The 13,371-nt window shown below is 37.6% G+C and overlaps 1 protein-coding gene across 3 annotated transcripts in view; it reads left to right on the plus strand.

The window, feature by feature from the left end:
- Positions 1-13,371, plus strand: part of SAMD12 (sterile alpha motif domain containing 12) — a 513,637-nt gene that overhangs the window by 466,136 nt on the left and 34,130 nt on the right. The gene's annotated exons all lie outside the window — the stretch shown is intronic.

Below are 13,371 nucleotides of genomic sequence, written 5' to 3' on the forward strand. Positions count from 1 at the left end.
CACTATTAAGAGATAGACAGACAGCCCAATTGCAAAGCTGGTGAGAACATCTAAGGATGTAAACAGACAGGAAAGTCTTATTTACCTGTTATGTAAGTGAGATATTATTATGCTGCCTATAAAAGCTAGTGTGTTGGGGTAGGGATGGAGAGTTCTCCTATTTCACTGTTCAGATGTGATCCCAACAACTGATCATGGAATGAGTTTCACTCTGATGTCCCAAAGACTTAAGAAGTTATTTCAGTTCCTGCTGCTAAGGAGGAACTTTGAAATGAGATTCACTTTTGATTGCCTGATAGAAATTTTGTGATTCTTCTTTTATCTTTTAAAAAAAGTTAAAAACCTATAGTTGTCCAGATGACATTTTTCATACAGATTTGGGACAACCAGGTTTAAAGTAAGACTGGACTGCGTATTACGTATTTACTAAGAATAGCTGTGTAATCTAAACTTTATTTGGCTAATACTGTCTTATTACTTAAAAGAGAATACAGCTTTACAATTTAGATATTATTCAATTACATAGAACTGGAAAGTCACAAAAAATTAAAATTTTTTAAGTCCTTTTAAGTAGCAGAGATACACCACTACGTAGAAAAAAGCTCTAAAATCCTTTTTTGTTAACTAGAAGGAAAACATTTTATAAAGTTTTTCACACAATAATAGGATTTCAGGAATGGAACAGACCTCAGTGACCATGTAATTTAACCCACAACTGAAAAAAAATCCCTTCCACAACAAACCCAACAACTTATCATCCAATTTTTTGATGCCAGGGTTATGCGGGTTAAATGTATAACAACCAGCCCCAAGATGGGGGAGAGAGGATCTGTAGTACACTTTTAACTATAATAATTAACATTTCACCATCATTTTCTTAAATCTAGAGTTTCAGGACAATCAACGAAACAAAAAATCCAGCCCTTATTTGTAGTATTTGCCAATTTCCAAGGTGTAAATGCTCACCCTGAAAATTAATAATTGGCTCTTCCTATACTTTGTAAGATGGCTCCAGCACACCTTGATTACCACACTCCTCCTAAAAAGTGTGCCTCTCTTAATGAAGCAAAGGATCATATTAGATTTTTTTTTATTTCTGTGTTACCTGTTGATTTCTATCTTGACCTTATAACAATAAAATCTCTAGATTTTTATTCATAGTTGGTATTGCTTAGCCATGGCTCTCTCATTGTATAATTTTGAACTTGATTCTTTGATATCAAATGTAAAACTTGACATTTGTCCAATTCAACAAGCACTTAATTTCCCGCTATACGCAAGGCACCGTTCTTGGTGCTGGTAATATGAAGACTATGATGATAAAATTCAAAATAATCTCTGCCCTCATGGGGCTTACATTCTACTATTCCATTCATTAGATTATATCTTATTTCATAACACCCATCATTCAACCTATAGAGATTATTTTGGATCTCATCTCATCAATTTGAAAGTTCCCTCCAATGATACCAATACCTATCCATGGCTGCCAATCCTGTGCAACTCCCATTTTCACATCATCATCCAGTTTGATAAATGTGCTTTCATCCAAGCCACTGCTAATTAAATTAAACAACTGAAGGCTGAGCACAGATACTTAGGCTACTCTACTGGAGATTTCCCTCCAAGTTGACATCAATCCATTAATGACTACTCATTGAACCAATTCCAAATTCAGCTTATTATATTGAAAAGTCTTGCTGAAAAGAAACAGGTCCTAACATCAGAGCTATCTGAGACTAAAATGGACTTCATTAGGAGAAAATGGGTTCACCTTCATGGAGTTCATCAAACTGAGAATAACTTTTATCCTTATAATAATTGCCAAAGGTCTTCTTGTTCAGGTATGAATTGGACTGGAGGGCCTCCAAGGTCCCTTCCAACTTTGAGATTCTGTGATTCTGACATTATGTAGTGTTTGAATTCCAGGAACAAGAGTTTATACTTTGATAGGCAGTGAGGAGCCACTGAAACTTTTTGAGTGTTATCATGAGAACATATCACTAGGAAGATTATTAGTGAGGTGAAAGATGAATTAAAAACAGGAAGACTTCATCTAGAGTGTTTGCAATGGAAGTAGAGAGTAGGGATGGATTTATTAAAAGTGAGACTTCAGAAATACAATTGACAGGTTTTGACAATCAGATTTTGAGGCTAAATGAAAAGAAAGAGCTTGGGTGAGTAGGAGAATAATGGTTCTATCAAAAAAAATTAGAAAAACTGGGGGGAAGAGTAAGTTTTAGAGAAATGTTGAGTTCAAATTTAGACATGTTGAACATGAGATGTTCATGGACCATATAGAAATACCTAACATGGACTTGAAAATATAACCTGTGAAGAGTTATTATTTTGTTAGCATAGAGGAGACCTGATTACACATGTGTATGTATGAATCTATGTATATACATATGTATATGTATGTGTGTGTATATACACATATGTGTGTATACACATATGTACATGTGTGTATGCCAATGGAAGAAACCAGATTCGTGAGAGAATGACTACATTTAATTCACTGTTGTTTGACTTATACTGAAAGACATGGTGCCTTTCATTTTAAGTCATCTCAGAGCAAAGGCAAATGATTAACACATACTGGAAACTGGCTAAAGGTGCGCAGCTACTGTGTGATGATTCCTGGAAGTGTAGGCCAACTCATCTCAGTCCTGAACTGTTTCTTTTCTTTATTGGAGGCTTCCAAGAGAATTTTGCTTCATTCTCCTTCAGAGTGTTCAGATCTCCATTGTGAAATACATTGAGACTAAAACTTACATTAGCTTGTGGCCTTTGCTCAGTTTAAATCACGAATCCCTTTCATGCAGTCATAACCCAGAATTCTGGCACCTGAGCAGTACTGGTTAAGGGGAATGGCAGAAGAGATAGTTTACACCATTTCAGTGCAGGAATACTGAGAAAGGGGACAGTTAATCTCCAGTAGAGAATGGTGACCCAGGAGAGGGCTTGAACAGGAAAGTATAAAGAACTGGGTGTAGTTGAACTGGTAGTTTAGATCTGGCAGAAATCTGTGAAATTCAGCTCCTCCCCAGAAGCCTTCCGCAGGCTCTCACTGTGAATAACTGCAGCATTGGGTGTAAAAGCTGAAAAATTGGAGTTTTAACCGAAGAAAATTCTGTATTTTCTAGAAATTAAATTTTTCATCAGAGAAGCTATTTAAGGCATTCAACCACATTAAATTTAATAATAGCTGCCAAGTCCTAGAAGCAGTTTATAGGGGTGTTTAAAAAAATAGGACTAAAGACATACTTTAAGCCTTCCCTGAATTCTACTAATTTCGAAGTAAGGAAAATATGATTCTCTAGGAAAGAAAAAAAATGGACATTGCTCTCTAATGTGGAACATACACGCAGCCAAGCTACAGTGCACAGGAGATTAAAACACTGCTCCATTTCTTTCTGTTATTAACATTTGCAAATCAAGCCTCAGGTTCTTAGTGGCAGACCTTCACCATTGTGTCTAAAGTATAGTTGTGCCAGGACATTTTCCTTAGGTTAGACCTGCCAATGCCTATGATCCCACCACACAAACCATTCCAGCAACATGGACCTCTTCCAGCATGGGCTGGTGACACACAAAGAGCCAACACCCTTTGTATTTAATTCTCTTGGAAATAATTCAGTTCCAAGAATGACTGAATCGAAACTAGCTGCTTATTTCTTTTTCCCCTCCTTTATACTCCAGCCTGTTTTGGCTGAGCCTTGAGAGACAGACAGACAGGAGGAGAGAGAGAGAGAGAGAGAGAGAGAGAGAGAGAGAGAGAGAGAGAGAGAGAGAGAGAGAGAGAGAGAGGTCTTAAAATGCACATCTCAGAAAGATGTGTCTTCATTCCGAGGCTTCTACATCCCATGTCTTGTTTTGTTGTTCAGTCATTTCAGTTTTGCCTCACTCTTCTTGACCCCATTTGGGGTTTTCTGGGCAAAAATACTGGAGTGGTTTGCTATTTCCTTCTCCACTTCATTTTACAGATGAGGAACTGGGGAAAACAGGGTTCTGTGACTTGCCCAGGGTCACACAGTAAGTATCTGAGGCCAGATTTGAACTCAGGAAGATGAGTCTTCCTGACTCCAGGCCCAGCACTCTAGCCACTGAGCCAACTAGCTATCAACCACATCCCAAGACTAGTTAGCAATGACAAAAAGATTCAGTCTGAATCTTTATAATGGGGCTCTTAAATGGGGGTTCCATCAATTTAAAAAAAATTGACAACTGTATCTCAACATTGTTTCCTTTGTAATCCTATATATTTTATTTTATTAATTTAAAAACATTCTAAGAAGTTCATCACAAACATGAAAATATTTTTTCTAAGTCAATGGAAAGCATAAAAAGCAGGTTCTCAGGACATAGCTGTGCTAGAGAATTTAGTTGAGCATCTTTTTAAGGAGCATGAGTTTCATTAAAGCTACTGACCTAGGCTCTAGGGAATATCAGGCCATCAATAAGCTTTTATTAAATGTTTTCTATTTGCCAGACACTGTGCTAAACATGGGAGATAGATCCAAATGTAGTGATAAATACTTCTTGGCTCACTTTCCCAAAGATAGGCCAGCTGTGTTACTCCTCAGAGTATCCCTGGGGTCCTGAGAGGTTTGGGAGTCTATCTTCTCTAATGCTTTCTGCTGAAGCACCCACAAGGTCTTCTTTCTCCCTACCAGTGACTAGTGCCCAAATTCCATCAAACTATTTAGCATCAATTAGTTTTCACCAAGAAACAAAATATATAGTTTCAAAAATATAGCTAGAGCAAAAATAATGACATTTCTCCTAAAGTTTTAGAGGAACAATCACTCCTACCCAACATCGGTCCTCAAAGCAATTGAGCCCAGTCTTGACACAATTTCTATATGGCATTGGTTCCACCAATAGGATCATTCCCAAATGTGACAACACTGCCAGATGAAGGTTTGTGCCAGCTATTGTGAGACCTGGTCCTGAGGGTCATTCCCAAAGGTCACTCCATATTCCTTGATTCATTGTTGCTGGACTGATTGCACACTCAGGATACTGTGATACTCAGAGGCTCAATCTCTAGAACTTTTGGAATTCACAGGGTCGGGATCTTTACCTAAAATTTTATTGAGGCCACATATTGGCCTCGGTGGATTTACAGCATTGTCTGTCACCAAGTGATATCTGCAAAGCTGTCAACACAAGAGCAGAGCAGCTGAAGAGAGAATGGTCAGGGCACTAGATACTAGAGTTTTGGGAAGACACCACCCATCCCCACCTCCCAGATACTCTAAAAGGCTTCTGTTAACCATGTGGCTCACAGACCAGAATCCCAGGACCCACCTGGAAGCAGGCTTTTCAGGCTCTTCCATGTGCAGAGATGTGCCATGGCAAAGCTCTCTGCATATAGGCTAGTCCCCATTCCATAAAAAAGGCAAAATGATTGTTCCTGCCCTTAAAGAGGTCACATTTTAATGGGAAAGACAACATGTAATTAACCATGGCGGAGGGGGTGTATCTGGCTTCTAGGCTTTCTGGATATGTCTATATATGTGTATATATAAATATATACATAAAAGTATATACACACACATGTATATGCATATAGATATATAGACATAAATCCTTGTAATACATATATATGCATACATGTATGTATGCATGTAAATGTGGATATATGGTATATGTGGGGTGTATGTGTGTGTGTGTGTGTGTGTATAGATAGATTATACATGCATATAGACATATCCAGAAAGCCTAAGAGCCAGAAACTCAAAGCTGCTTTATACCAGTGAGTTAATCTAACTGAAACACACATGTGCACACATGCTCATGTGAGCATGCATGTGTAAACACACACACTGAATAAATGGAATGTAATATCAGAAGGAAGATACTAACAGTATATGGGGGTGGAAGTTAGATAAAGATTGACAGTGGCTTCGTGCAGAAGGTAGGATTTGAACTAAGACTTTTATTTATTTTTTTTAAATTTATTTTCATTTTAAACTTAAATGCAAAATGAGAAAAGAAAAAAAAGAAAATTTCCATATGCACAGGAGAACATGAGAGAATTCAGTATAAAACAATAAGTTTTCATTCCTTGAAAACCTTTGTAACAAATTCTATACATTGTTTTCAAAGGAACCCAGCTTTTCTGTGCTTCCTTCCTTCTGTGTTCCCTGCTGTGACCTTTTTATTTTTCCCCCTTTGTCCTTCTCACCACCTCAGCCTTGAGAAAGTGTGAATTAAATGGGAAAATATATATATATATATATACACGTGTATCTATAAACATATACATGCATATATATACACATACATATAAATACGTGTAAGATCATATTATGCTTAATTCTGCTTGTCAGTTCTTTCTCTGTAAGTGGATAGTATCATCCTTCACAGGTCCAGGTCTTTCCATGTTTTTCTAAATCACCCAGCTCATCATTTCTTATATCACAGAAGTATTCCATCACAATCATATCCTATCTGAGACATTGTCTATGATAATCATTTCCCATTTTTCTGCCTTCCTTCTAATCTTGGTTACATTGGTTTTATTTATACAAGAAATTTTTAATTTAAAATAATCAAAATTATACATTTTACACTTCAATAGTGCTCTCACCTTATATAGTTTAATGTCCAGTGTGGCTGAATCTCCTTGCTTTACATTTTTTTTCCTTAGATTCTTTCACATTCTCGACCTTTTGTTCTTCCAGTATATTTTATTATTATTTCTTGTAACTCAATAAAAAAAATTTTTTTTTAGTAATTTAATTGTGAGGAGGAGTGGGGAGGGGATTGATCAAATAGATTAGTTAGGTAAAGTTGTGGGTTTTTATAATATATATTGACTTTGCCTCCCCTGTGAACAATGAATATTTTTCCAATTATTTAAATCTGACTTTATTTGTATAAAGAGGGCTTTATATTTATATTCATGTAGCTCCTGTATCTGTTTTGACAGATATCCTCAGGTATGTTACTGTCTAGTTCTTTTAAATGGTCTAAAATAGCACTGAATAATATTGATGACACAATATAGTTTCCCTGTTTTTCTCTTTTAATTAAATATATTTTGGCGTTAACTTTGCCCAAATTAATGATTACTACTCATGCTTTTTTTTTACATAATAAGCTCTACTCCAGCCCTTTATTTTATCTCTGTGTATAATTCTTATTTTTATTGTTTCCTGAAAGTGACATATTGCTGAATTCAAGTTTTTAATCCATTCTGTTATCTGTTTTATGAGTAAATTGATCCCATTCACATTCTAAGTTATACTTAGTTGTGTATTTCTCTCCATTCTATTTTTTCTCAGTATCCTTCTCACCTATTTACCCTATCCCTCCTCACTCCTCTAATTTACTTCCACCTGCTACCTTGTCCTCCTATTCCTTAATTTACCCGCTCCTCTAAGAGTTCCTCCCTTATCCTCTTCTCTCATCTTCCAAGTTTATCTACCTATCTTCCTAAGTATTTCTCCCTTCTCCCCTCCTCCTCCTAATTCTTAATCTATACACACTTCTAGAAGTCCCTCCCATATCCCATTCCCTCACACTATTATTTCTTTCTAAATTTAAAGACTTTTATACTCCTCTAGATATGTATGTTTTTCCCTCTTTAACCCATTCCCGATGAGAGTAAGGTTCTAGCAGTACCCGCTTCCCCCCACTTGTTTCTTCTATATCAGTTCTTCCTTTCATGCCTCATTTATATGAGATAATTACTCCTTTTTATCTCTCCCTGTGCAGTTTTTTTATAATCGCTCCTAATACACAGCTCAGCGCAAGCCTTTTTTTCTAACTATGTAAAAAATGATGATAGTCATAAGAGTACTGATAACATTTTCACTTATAAGAAGTAAATAGTTTGACCTTACTGAATCCCTTGTAATTGTTCTTTAATGTTTGCCTTCTACTTCTCCTGGATTTTATATGTCAGATTTTCCATTAGTTCTGCTGTATTTGTCACAAATAACCTGAAAGTCTTTCACTTCATTAAATATCTTTTTTTTCCATTTAACTTTTAACATTTAACTTTTCTGGGTAAGTTACCCTTGGTCATAACATCAGCTCTTTTGCTTAATGAAATATACTATTCCAAGACCTACAATCCTTCAAAGTAATAGCTGTTAAGTCTTGTATAATCCTTAGTGTGACTCCATGATATTTAAATTGTTTTTTTCTTGTTGCTTGCAATATTTTCTCATTAACCTGGGAGCTTTGAAACTTGACTGTTATATTGCTGTAAGTTTTCCTCCAGGGATCTCTTTCATGTGATAATCAGTGGATTTTTTTCCATTTTTGCTTTGCCTTCTTGTTCTAGAACCTCAGGGCAATTTTGTTTAATAATTTCTTGTTATATTGTATCAAGATTATTTCTTTATTGTAGCTTTCAGGTAGTCTGACTATTCTTATATTGTCTCTACAAATCAGTTGTTTTTCTGATGAGGTTTTACATTCTCTTCTATTTTTTCATTCTTTTGATTTTGTTTCATTAATTTCTTGGTGTCTTATAATATCATTAGCTTCCCTTTGCCCTAGTATTCAAGGAATTATTTTCTTCCTTAAGTTTTTGATTATCTGTTTCCAGTTGGTTGACTTTCTTTTCATAATTTTCTGGATTTTCTTGGACTGCTTTTATTTTTTTTCCTAACTTTTTTATTGATCTCTCTTTTCTTTATTTTTAAAGTCTTTTTAAAGTTCTTCTAAGAACTCTTTTTGTGCTTGGGACCATTTGATATTTCTCATAGAAAAAGGAATGGCTTTTTTTTTTTTTTTTAGCTCCACTGTGTTCCTCTGAATATGAACCCAGATCTTCTTTATTCCAAAAGTACCTATCTATGGCTGGGTTCTTTCTCCTTTGTTTTCTCATTTTTATTTTGTTTTTAGGAGCTATTAGTATAATCAAGTTCTAGTCTCAAGGCCTGGGGAGTGTTTCCCAAGCCTCAGATCTTTCTTACTGTTATTTTCTGAGCTCTGTCCCAGGGCCCAACCTTGGATACCCCTCTCCACCTCTAAGCCAGGACCAGGGCTGTCCCACACATGCTCTTGTTCCCTGTGGTCCCTCTGCTGACTGCAAACTTTAATTGTGTTCTCTACCCTCAACCTGAAACCCTGGACTCTGCTTTTTTGCAGGTGCCCACAGACAGCAGGGTCCTACCCCACTGCTGTCACACTCACCCTCTCCTCTGCAGCCACAGCCTAGGATTGTGTTTGGTCAGCACAGCTGTGCTTGGCCACCCTCAACAGTGGAAGTGCCTTGAATCTTCTCCTACTCAGACCCCCACTCTGTCCCTGAGGTGAAACTTCCCAAGACTGAGGCAGCCTCCAATCCACAGAGTCAGCCTAGAGGAGTTCACACTTCAATCAGGCCAAACCTCCAGCCCTGGAGCTTGAGTCTTTCCTGGGGTCTTCTCAAATTGTCCTGGGAGGACAACTGCTTTGCCCCAACTTTTGTTTATTCCTGCTGCTTTACATTCACTTTGAGATGATGCTCTGTCTTTTTTTTGTGGAGGAAATTTGGAAAGCCTAAAGTTTTCTGACCCAGTTTGACATCTCAGAATCTTCTGAACTGAGTCTTAAAGGAAGCCAGGGAAGAAGAGTATTCCAGGCATTGAGGAGAGCCAATTCAAAGTCCCTGCCTCAGGAGATAGAATGTCAAATGTGAGGAAAATCAAATGGGTCAATGAATGAATCTGGATTTTGAAAAAGTGAGTGTAAAATATCAGAAGATTAGAAAGGAAGGAAGGAACAAGGTTATAGAGGGCTTTCAGTGTTAAGCAGAGGGTTTCATATTTGAATCTGGAGATGACAAGGAGCCATTAAAATTTATTGGGAGGGAAGAGGTGTGAAAGACATGACCACACTTGCACTTCAGAAAAATTACTCTGGTTGCTGAGTGGAAGCTAGCTTAAAGTAGGGCGAGACTGGAGTTAAGGAGACCACTTCAGTAGTCTAGGCAAGAGATGATGACAGCTCCTATTAGATAGTGGTTATGTGAGTTGAGACACTGGAACACATGCTAGGGTTACTATAAAGAAAGAAATAGCAATATTTAGCAACATGTTCCATATGTCAGGGGAATGATAATGAGAAGTCAAAAGTGACAACTAGAAAGTTAGATGACTGAAAAGATGATTGTACCATTGACAGTAATAGAAAAGTTGGAGAAATGAAAGATTTGAGGGAAAAGATAATGAGTTATGGGTGTGTTAAGTTTGAGACTCCTGCAAGACATCAGTTTTAAGATGAGGATGATATATGACTGAAGCTCAGTAGAGAGAGTAGGGATGGATATATGGATCTGGGAGTCATCTGTGTAGAAATTGTAGTGGAACCTCCAAGAGTTAATGCGATTACCAAGCAAGGTAATATAGAAGGAGAAGAGGACCCAGGACTGACCCTTGTGGGCACTCATAGTTAGTGGGCATGACTTAATTAAATCTCTAGCAGAGGATAATGAGGTGTGGTCAGACAATTAGAAGAAGAACCAGAAGAGAGCAGTATTATTAAATCCTAGAAATAAGAGTGTCCAAGAGAGCATGATCAATGGTGTTAAAGGTTGCAGCGAAATCAAAAAGGATTAGATGGAGAACTGGCCATTATTTTGACAATTATGATTATCGTTGGTAACTTTGGAGAGAGCAGTTTCTCTTGAATAATAAGTGCAGAATGCAGAATGCAGAGGATTTAGATGGGATGAGAAGAGATGAATTGGTGGCTCCTTGTGCAGACAGCTCTCAATAAGTTTAGCTGAGAAGAGAAGAGACATCTAGTATGATAGCAAGTGGGAATCTTTGGATTAAGGGAGATTTTTTTAAGGGTCAGACAGCTATGGGATACTTGCAGGCATCAGAGAAGGAGCTAGTAGATAGAGATTGAAGATTGGAGAGAATAGGAATGGTAGTAGAAGCAAATCTGCTGGAGTAAATGGGATAAGATCAAGAGTGTGTATATATGTACGTGTGTGTATGTGTGTGTGCATGAAAGGCTTTGCCTTGGTAGGAGAAGTGATACCACTTCATGGAAGACAGGAATGAAAAAGATCATGGAGAAAGATATCTGAATAAAATGAGAAAAGGAGAATAGAAGAAGAGGGACCCATGGGCACATAGTCCAAATTTTTTCAATGAAGTCTGAGTTCCTTAGCTGAAGGAAAATCATGGAAAGCTCAAGGGATTATTTTTAAAAGTTTGGAATAGTCTCTGTGGAGAGTGGGATGGCCAATCAGTAAGGGAAGAAGAGGACTAATATATGGCCAGCCCTACTCAAACCACAGAACATAATTATAGGGGACCTAATTGGGGTTTTTATTTTTTCATCTTCCGTCAACAAAATTATGAATTCTCCAGCTTATTATTTGAATAAGGAGCAAAGGAAGCAGATTGTGGGATTGTATAAGGAAGAATCTCAGTTCATAGTGAAACAGGATTTAACTGCAAATGCTGAACCCGAATCTTTGTACTATAAGAGTCAAGTCTTGTTTGATACCAGCCAAAGGAAAAGGCTGCCTTGCCTGACTAGATTATTATCCTTAACAAGTGAATGGTCCCCGGCTTTCTGCCTGGATTAGTTCATTATCCACCATTCATCTGGTTGGGACCTGTAATGTTAAAGGGTCAGATTTAATATTTGTGTTACTTAGATTGAATGTGTGACCCTGAGCAAGTCATTCAACCTCTGTTTGCCTCATTTTCCCTCATCTGTAAAATGGAGGTAATAGTATCATTGCCCTCCCAAGGTTGTTGTGATGATCAGATGAGATAATAATCCTAACGCATTTGGCATGGTGCCTGACATAGAGTCAACACTATGTAAATGTTAGCTATTAACTATTATTATCTCTGAGCTCAAGAGTCTCTCCCAGTGGAGTAAGGGGCTCTCACTCTCTTCACAGCAACCTTAAGTGGTCCATTTAAAAGGAAACAGCACCCAAAAGTTTGGGGATGGAGAGGTATATGGTTGGAATTTTGGGATGATAAATTTCACTGAGTTTTTAAACTGAATTCTTTTTAGCTATCAGCCACATCAGAATTTTTTGCTGTAGTTGTTGTTCTTAGTGAAAAATCTGGATGAGTAAATTAAATAATGCATATGAAAGTGATTTGAGTGCTCCACAGGAAAAGCACCATATTTATCAAATGCCACAGTAATTACAGTAATAGTGGAAGGGTAAAGGAAGGTCAGTTACTCCTTCCACTTTCATCTCCTGATGATTCCACACCCCCCGAAGGCCCAACGGAGCCATTCACCTGAAATCTTGGGCTACTGAAACCCTCCGGAGTGAAAGCATGTGTTCTTTGTTGCTGTGTGGATGGCCCAGAGGCTGTGCTAGCCCATAATCTAGTAGGAGCAATTAGGCCCCTAAGAATTCATCTGAATCCCTTAATTTGTTGTTTGGACTAGTAAGCTTAACTTCTTATCAACTGACTCCAAAAAGGCTTTAGCCCATTAACGAAGAGAACACTGACTCTAAGCAGGAGTTCTAAACCTTTGTTTTGTCCTGGACCCCATTTTTAAATAAATAAAATATATAGGATTACAAAGAAAACCAGCTGTTGAAATAAAGTTGTAGTTTTCTTCCCATTTGAGTTCACAAAAAACCCATGAAATGTACCCCATGCTAAGAACCTCTGCTCTAGAGTCAAAGAATCTGGGTTCAAATCATTCCTCTGATCCTTACTATATATGAAACTGGTCAAGACATTTATCCTTCCAAGACCTCAGTTTCCTCATCTCTACAATAATTGGGAATTGGACTAGAGGACCTCTGAGATTCCTTCCAGTTCAAAATCTACAGTTTTGGGGCCTATAATTCCAATCTTTTCCTAATTAATAATTACTGAATTTGATGAGTCTTCTGACCAGAAGGGCACAAACTACCCCTTCTTAAGCCCATCCCAAATTCCCCCTGGGAAATAGTTGCTTCCACAAGCTCTCACAAAACAATTTTTCTCTTCAGAAGCCAAGGGGATCATGGGGCCCAAGAACAGCCAAAGTAGGTGTCCTTCCTCTCACTCGCATAAATGCCCCACTCTCTATGAGTTATGGAAACCTATAGAGAGGAATTTTCTATAGTTCCCTTCTTATCAAAAATAAAAACATATTGATGCCTTTTGTTATTGCAGCACCGTCGTTTCCCGATCTACCTGCCTTCCATGGTGAACCCATCCCTCCCCATTAACAAAAAGGGAAATGACCAACACTGATGGTAGATATTACCATCTAAAAGCATAGTCCCCACCCCCATGCCCCTTCCTACCAAAAGAAGTATGTTTCATCACCTCTCTCTAAGATCAGGATTGAACATTACAGGAAGCTGCCTTTTAGTCTATGTCTATGTCTTTAGTCTATGCTTACATTGTTGCAGGAAGAGGCATAGGGGCTCAACCT

The sequence above is a fragment of the Notamacropus eugenii genome, chromosome 4, assembly GCF_028372415.1.
Source record: "Notamacropus eugenii isolate mMacEug1 chromosome 4, mMacEug1.pri_v2, whole genome shotgun sequence".
In the NCBI taxonomy this organism is placed as follows: domain Eukaryota; kingdom Metazoa; phylum Chordata; class Mammalia; order Diprotodontia; family Macropodidae; genus Notamacropus; species Notamacropus eugenii.